Source organism: Salmo salar, chromosome 16, assembly GCF_965601325.2.
Source record: "Salmo salar chromosome 16, fSalSal1, whole genome shotgun sequence".
NCBI lineage: Eukaryota > Metazoa > Chordata > Actinopteri > Salmoniformes > Salmonidae > Salmo > Salmo salar.
The window spans coordinates 33521583-33530519 of record NC_138306.1 but is presented as its reverse complement, the minus strand read 5'-3'; the positions used below and the strand labels follow the sequence as shown (position 1 = coordinate 33530519).

The 8937-nt window shown below is 42.0% G+C and overlaps 1 protein-coding gene across 1 annotated transcript in view; it reads left to right on the top strand.

The window, feature by feature from the left end:
• The first annotated feature begins 1476 nt into the window (after nt 1–1476).
• The window catches only part of LOC106573711 (CMP-N-acetylneuraminate-beta-galactosamide-alpha-2,3-sialyltransferase 2), a 48229-nt gene continuing 40768 nt past the window's right edge, over nt 1477–8937 (top strand). The window contains exon 1 of the mRNA XM_082962689.1: nt 1477–1954. The gene's annotated coding sequence lies outside the window, so the exon portion shown is untranslated. The remainder of the gene's footprint in view (nt 1955–8937) is intronic.

Sequence of the window (8937 nt, the reverse complement as noted above, 5' to 3'; positions counted from 1 at the left end):
GTCATTAAACAAATTCGGTCCACAACGTGCCTGAAACCTAGCGACACAATTATAAGGACGTAATATGGAGCTCAAAGATGTTACGCCAAATAAGTTTTATTTGATGTATCTATCGAAAATGGAAAATCTACTGTCAATTGTTTAAATTATCAAAAAAATTATGAAAATGCGGCCAACGTCAACACATTTAACAGTTGGCGAACTATTCCACTAGGTGGAGACAATGCATATGCTTTGCTTAGAAGCTGAGGTGGCTCAGTGGGATGAAATATGCAGGCAAATACAGGAACTATGATGCAGGTAGTCAGTGCAGACTCGGAAAAAGATTTCCCCCTCATAAAACTCCACAATGTGTTAGAATAAATCACTGTAGCTCACAAAAACGAAATGTAAAGATTCTGAAATAGAATATGTGAAGCAGCATATACAGTTTTGGGGGAAAGTTAAATATACATAATGAAGAGCCGCCTATAGCAGGGTTTCCCAAACTCGGTCCTATTGTCCATTGCTCGTGTTTCTTGGCCCAAGCAAGTCTCTAATTATTGGTGTCTTTTAGTACTGGTTTCTTTGCAGCAATTCGACCATGAAGGACTGATTCACCCGGTCTCCTCTGAACAGTTGATGTTGAGATGTGTCTGTTGAACTCTATGAAGCATTTATTTGGGCTGCAATTTCTGAGGCTGGTAACACTAATGAACTTATCCTCTGAAGCAGAGCTAACTCTGGGTCTTCCTTTCCTGTGGCGGTCCTCATGAGAGCCAGTTTCATCATAGCACTTGATGGTTTTTGGGACTGCACCTGAAGTAACTTTCAAAGTTCTTGAAATGTTCCATATTGACTGACCTTCATGTCTTAAATGATAGGCTGTCATTTATCTTTGCTTATTTGAGCTGTTCTTGACATAATATGGACTTGGTCTTTTACCAAATAGGGCTATCTTCTGTATACCACCCCTACCTTGTCACAACACAACTGATTGGCCCAAATGCATTAAGGGGGAAAGAAATTCCACAAATTAACTTTTAACAAGGTACACCTGTTAATTGAAATGCATTCCAGGTGACTACCTCATGAAGCTGGTTGATGCCAATAGTTTGCAAAACTGTCATCAAGGCAAAGGGTGGCAACTTTTTTGTTGAACACTATTTTGGTTACTACATGATTCCATATGTGTTATTTCATAGTTTTGATGTCTTCACTATTTATTCTACAATGTAGAAAATAGTAAAAAATAAAGAAAAACCCATGAATGAGTAGATGTGTCCAAACTTTTGACTAGTAATGTATTTAATCATCATCATCATTAATCTGTTATTTGCGCGTGCCTGTATTTTCAGGACGGTGCCCGCGTCTTGTTGAACATGATGAAACTACAGTTCCCTTGAAGCACACAATTTACCATGGATTTACCGAATTCACACAGCTGTGGCTGTGGCGTTGAAAAGAGCGTGTATGACCAGTAGGACTACAAATCCCAAAGCCGTTTTAGCGCGTTTGAGGAATGCGGGGTGGGCTCATTTTTCCGGGGCTACCACTGTGCATATACCACAGCCATCGGGGTTTCTAGCCATGGCCGGTTTGAGCTGAGCTTCGTGGTCCTTCCTCGCTTTAAACACTGCCCGACCTGTCGAATTTAAGTCCGTGAAACCGCCTCCAAATCTGTTTTATTTTGCCTTGGCTACATATCACAATACAGCCTCACATCTGGATTCGTCACGGCTCAGGCTGAAACAGACATATCATCTCTCACTCTGATACATTGTTGCGTAAAGTAGAAATGCAGTTATATTCCGACAACCTGAGTGCACAGAGGCAGAAACATAGGCTAGATGTATAGGTAGATGCATAAAATAATTTAAATCAGAATATATTTTTTTTGGAGGGGGGGAACGCAGCACACATAAAGGGATTGCTTTCGAGTTTTATACACTGGCGAAATCAGAAGATTTAAAAGGTAAGACTCAAGAATATTGTTTAAATTACATTTTCATTAGACTATACACTAGGCTGTGTTGGGGATGAATAGCCTATATTTGTGAATGAATGACGAGATGTTGGGGATATAGGCTAGTCTATTTCTATTGAATGCATCTGTTGTATCCCCCTGTTCCTGTTTGTTGGTCCCCTTACCGTCTCTGGTCCCCCATGCAGGAGGGAGATATCGCCTCTTTGTATATTGTTCTCAGCCCAGCTAGCACATAACGTTCTGAGGACCACGTTTCTTAAGGTTCACACACGATCTAGCGTTCGTCTGCCGATCGATTGTTAAGCACGCTGTGTTTTAGGGACCACCCGCTGTAGACATCTAACTACAGACATTTTTCACCGGATTCTAAATGTAAAATCGGTGCGCAGTACTGTTGTCTACACTTGACACTTACATGCAACTTCTGCTGTCAGAATACGAAGCTTGCATTGAAAAGACAGGTTTCGACACACTAAAGTCGCTTTGTCTGATTGTGTTCAGATCTGAGGTGGTCAGGGATGCATTATGTGAGGATTTCTCCTCAGTCTGGACCGGTGGCAATTTTAGCATGTAGATCTTGGTGGGGCAAAAAAAAAAGTGGGATGCATGCCAGCAAAGCCACTACACAACACAACACTAAACAATACATCAATTCCACCATAACGGTGACAAACGGTGCCCACAAACTGTTAGGGCCTACATAAAGCTGTCCCAACAGCAGGTGTCCCAACACCTCACCACTGCTACACCTGGCTATCAGTGGAGTCTTGTCTGGCAGCAAAACAGTTCATTCTGCCTCATTTACTGTCTTTAAAAAAACATAGCTGATATGGCTGACTTGCTTAAACAAATGTGGTCTCTACTGACAATTGAGATGTGCAAACTATAGCATAAGGGGACGACAAGCGGATAAGAGGCAATCTGTAGTTTCGATTAAGACATTAATGAGCGAGCAAGGACGGACGTAGTCAATATAACTATTTGTTCAGCACTTTTGAAATGTATAGCGACAGAATTCAGAACATGGACCTGTTCTTACTCCCTGTACAACATGTCAGAACCGTAGGAAAAATAAAGGGGGCATATAAGCAGACAATGAAAGCTCTGTAATCAAAAACAGGTTATAGGCTACATGTGCACCACCAAGTTAGAACAGTAGGTGAAATTAAGAGGTGAAAATAGACCAATTTATTAGGGTGAGGCACATGGGCTACTAACAGCTTACTACACAACATACACTTAGTATTACTTTCTTAGATACAGTATACTTACCTCCCTGGCAGATTACATCATTTATGCAGCAACATACAATACATTTTTGGACTCACCTTGTTGTGCTTTGCTCACTTGAACAGGAAGGGGGTGCGGCGGTCCTTCATGGGCAAATTTTGTCATCAAACTTTGTCATCAAAGTCTGGCATTCTCTGGATTTATGGTGCTTTCAAGACAACTGGGAACTCGGGGAAGAAAAAGGTTGAATCATGATGGCGTCAGTGATCTTCAGGTCATAGCTATAGAAAGAGGCCCGAGTTCCTAATTTACAATTCTGAGTTGTATTGAAAGTTCAAAATGTATTTTCCCAGTCGTAGCTCATTTTTCTTGAGTTCCCAGTTGTCTTGAACTCACTAAAGTCAGATTTTGCAGTTGCGAGTTAACAGTTGTTTTGAGCGTAGCACAAATCATGCTTCATTGTCAGCATGGCAAATGTTGAATGTTTATAATTTTAAACTAGGAAAAGATACCTTTAATCTTAGACTTGGGACCACACAGCCACTCCACTGAATAGCAAGCTAATGATTGCTTTGCAATAATTGCAGTTAGCCACTGATTCCTTCCAAACCACTCATTGTTGAATTTCAATTTCCAACTTGTTGTGTAATGTTTATGTCCAATCGCCGATGAGCACCTAAATGTTTTATCTACAATTTCTCTTCATTATTTATCTTCATATGACAAGGATTAAAAAGGATTTTCCAGTAGATTGTCGACTTGATTCATGATGATGACTGCTAGCTAAGATTTTGAAAGTATGATGTTGACATGATGAGTCCAATCAAAGCTACTGTAGATATAATGTGATTTGATGTCATTTTATCTGTGGCCAATGACCTTGAGTCTTCTTGGATGGGCACTTCTAATGTAACTCTATGGTAGCACCCAAGGGGCATTCATTTTCTAGCTCTACCCTTAGACTTGGCGGTGATGTGGTGTCCCCATGAGTGACAGAACACTGAGCCAATCACGGCGCAACGCTCCATATTTTCTGCTGGCTTGCATTTTGGAGCTGCCTTACTCAAGATAACAAAAAAGAGACCATGTTTGTATGCGGCTTTATTAACTCAATGATATATATATATTTTTGTACATTGTTTGCAAACTGATATGTGACACATATTAATGCCAAAATAAAATGCATAACATAAAAATAATAATAATAGTTTCCCCACCTGCCCTGAATAACGGGTCGGCACTGGTCTGGACACAGTCATACTACCAAAAGCACATACAGTGGGCGACGTCATCGGCAGGACCGCGGTTTCATGACATACCAGATAAGCGCAGAATTTGACTTTGGACATATAGATTTTTGCATGTGTTTTTTTTGTGTTCAATCATAACATTCGGTTTCGGAAGTGAATGCAGTGGTGCGTTTGGTTAGCGGATCTAGACAGCTGTACTGAGACCAAGGTAGGCATGGCAGGTAGCTCAATTGGGAGTAAGTCTGAGTAGGATGACGGTAGTAGGATCAGTGGTGAGTCTACCTAAACGATGGTCCAGGAAAAAGGATAGGTTCAGAAAAGGGTACCAGGGTGGATTTACCACAGATGGAGACATAGACGAGGGTGGATTTACCACAGATGGGGACATAGAAGAGGGTGGATTTACCACAGATGGGGACATAGACGAGGGTGGATTTACCACAGATGGGGACATAGACGAGGGTGGATTTACCACAGATGGGGACATAGAAGAGGAAGGATTTACCACAGATGGGGACATAGACGAGGGTGGATTTACCACAGATGGGGACATAGACGAGGGTGGATTTATCACAGATGGGGACATAGACGAGGGTGGATTTACCACAGATGGGGACATAGACGAAGGTGTATTTACCACAGATGGGGACATAGACAAGGGTGGATTTAGCACAGATGGGGACATAGACGGAAGGGGGGAATCTAGGAGAGCAAACCGGCAGGGCGATGAGGTACAGGAGAACAACCACTAAAATGTTACATCCAATAATGTTGTGGTTAATATAGTTCAGAGGGTCAAGATACTGAAAATGGAGGCGCTAAATGGAGGTAAGGTGAGATGCCATATCCCTGGCAGTAGGGTGAAAGTGAGAGGGGTGATCGCTGATTGCGGGGGTTCTGTTAGAGGTGTCAATGGAGGAGTTTGAGGGAGGTGACCGGGGGGAAAGTGGATGATGCGAGGCGAATGAGCAGTAAGAAAAGATAGGGTGGAGTAGAAAGCACTATGGCGCTATTAGAGTTTGAAGGGAATCTTCTGAGACGAGTACATCTAGGATTCATCAGCTTTTATGTTAGGGAGTTTGTGCCAGCGCAGAGATGTTGTGCGGAGTGTGGGGGGCCACATGATTATGGCAGGTGTGGGGTGGAGGCCAAGGCAAGATACTGTAACTGCGGGGGGAACATAGTGAGGTACAGAGATAAGATCACAAACAAGGTAACGTATGCTGAAGCAGCACGGCGAGTTCAAAGGACATAACCTGTGAGGAAATTGATGCACCAGCCTCCAATGGAAGGGGGAGATTAGGGAGTAGTACAAACTGGGGTCTTCAAGACATGTGCCCATCAGTGTGTGGTCACAAAATAATTGTTGGTGGTGAACAGGTTTGACTTCTTGGCGTTCATGTGTAGTGTGATGAATATGAGTGGTCAGGTTAAGAAAAAGTCTACACGCATTGTGGTATGCGTGGCCAAAGATTTTCTGGGAATTACAGAAGCAACTGAAGTAATGATGCATGAGATTTTGAATCGGCCAAGAGGTGATGGTTTGGAACAACCTATTTAGGTCCTTCAATTGAACACTAGAAGCTTAATATCTAACGGGCAGGAGTTTAAGAAGTTTGTATATTACATGGATGTAGTACCAGATGTAGTGTGTGTACAAGAGACATGGCTCAAACCTCAACTGAAGTTTGTGGTTCTGGGATTCAGTTTGGTACGGTGTGATAGAATTGGAGGGGTCGGATGGGGCTTGTCCTACGGAGATAGAAATATGTAGGAATAGAGGTAACATTGTTATAGTTAATTTCTATAACCCCTCCAAACCTCTCATGTTAGCACAGTTAGACGTGATTGATAGGATGTGTAGGGGTAGGAAGGTAATATGGTGTGGTGATTTTAATGCCCATAATGAAATCTGGGGAAGTAAATATAAAGAACAATGGGAGTTTAATAATTTATGCATAACAGGGGATTAGTATGTGTTAATGACGGGAGGGGGACAGAGTCATGCTTGGACTTGACATTGTTATCTGCAGTGGTGGCAGGGAGGTGTGAATGGGAAGTGATGAGAGAAACCACGGTAGGGAGTGATCATTTTCAAGTTCGGTGTAAGGTCAATGTGGATGTTTGTATGCAGAGTAGAGGCAATAACATGAGATGTTGCTTTGAGAAAGCTAACTTGAAGATGCTCAAGCACCTGTGTGAGCAGGCGGGACAAAAGTTATCAATGGAGGGGTCTGTGGATGAGTACGATGAGGCAGTAAAGTTATCAATGGAGGGGTCTGTGGATGAGTACGATGAGGCAGTAAAGTTATCAATGGAGGGGTCTGTGGATGAGTACCATGAGGCAGTAAAGTTATCAATGGAGGGGTCTGTGGATGAGTACCATGAGGCAGTAAAGTTATCAATGGAGGGGTCTGTGGATGAGTACCATGAGGCAGTAAAGTTATCAATGGAGGGGTCTGTGGATGAGTGCCATGAGGCAGTAAAGTTATCAATGGAGGGGTCTGTGGATGAGTGCCATGAGGCAGTAAAGTTATCAATGGAGGGGTCTGTGGATGAGTGCCATGAGGCAGTAAAGTCTATAATTATATCAGCTGCAGATGTGACCGTTTCAGTGTGTTCGGGGGGAGGAAGACGGCGGGCAGGTGGTGCCATGGTGGTCAGATGAGTTCTCAAAGGGGGTGCAGGAAAGGGATATACAGTAGCTCTACGGGTACTTAAGAATGGCTTATCAGAAAGGAATCTCATGGAGTATCAAAGAAAGAGAGCGATGGCGAGAAGAATAATTTAAGACCGCGAAAAGGGAGGCATGGAGGGAATCTGCACCGCAATTGGTGCAGTTTGGAAAATGTTAAAAAAAAAACATTGGGAAGTGTAAAAATGCTTGAATTCTGGTGTTGGTAGTGTCGTGGAATATCACCACTAAAGACTCAAAGTCAAAGTACTGCTACACAAACAAGTCATATAAGCATGGTTTGTTCCTGTATGTGACTGATTTATAACACACAAGGCTTCTTACTTTTGAACTGAGATATTGTATCACTCCTTCTAGTTCTAGTTCCCAGAGCAATGTTCTGGGCGTATTGCCAAATTGCTTATGAGTGATAAAGTGGTTAACATTTTTACGAACCCACAACCCTGGCATTGCAAACACCATGCTCTACCAAATGAGCCACACGGGACCACGTGGGTTAACTCCTTTGTGCAGTCAATTCGTCACTCGCAAGAATCCAACCAAGACAGGTTATTATAAAACAGCATTGTGCTAAACACAGTTATATGCACACAAATAAATATCCATCACACTCCCTCCTTTTTTCACTCTGTGATAACTATTGTACATTTTTATGGTAAGTATTAGATTATGGCTTAAACTATCAAAAGAGGTTCTATTAAAATACTTCTTATAAAAGTCAGCGAAATCAACACAAAACCAGACACTTTATCCTTTCAAACCCTTAATTCTGGGTTGTACAATCAAACTAGTAACTGATCATTAGTCCATAGCCATAACACTTGTAAAACCATTGCAGTAGAATGGTTTAACTTAAGACCTTCACTACAGTTACACACATGCTTAATTACACAATTTAATTTCTGGCAATACTGTCCTCATACGCAGGGGAGAGACCATGGTTATACTTTTCATGACCTTCAGTGAGTTCCTTATAGTCCTCATTAGCTTCATCATTCTCATCAGCAAATGGCATTTATTTTAGCCCAATCAAACTAACTGTTTCCCCTGCAGTGGCAGAGGTGAAAATGATAGTTGCTGAGACCCGTGAAGAGCACAGAGCCTTACAACAGCATTATCACACACACACAAGGACAAATATTCCCAATATAGCCCATTTTGCAAGGTTCACAGACCATGATCCAAACATAGTTAACAGCCAAGCTGTCACCTCCCACTTGTTATCTTCATTGTCAGAGTGGCTTCTAGAAGTTCCTGCAATGTAATCTTTGAGGGTCTGCCCATCTGCAAATCATGAACTGTCAGTGAGCAATTTGATTCTCCATTGTACAATTGCACACATTTTCACCTAGGTAGACAGACCCATTACCCTGTATACACCAGGCTGCAGTCAGTGAGCTTTCTATTGGGATGGTTGGGAGACAGGTTTTATTTTCACAAGGTCTTCTATAACTACAGTTGAAGTCGGAAGTTTGCGTACACTTAGGTTGGAGTCATTAAAACACATTTTTCAACCACTCCACAAATGTCTTGTTAACAAACTATACATTTTAGTCATTTAGCAGACACTCTTATCCAGAGCAACTTACAGTAGTGAATGCATACATTTCATACATTTTTTTTTTCTTCCCCGTACTGGTCCCCCGTGGGAATCAAACCCACAAACCTGGCGTTGCAAACCCCATGCTCTACCAACTGAGCTACACGGGACCCATAATTTTGGCAAGTCGGTTAAGACATCTACTTTGTGCATGACACAAGTAATTTTTCCAACAATTGTTTACAGACAGATTATT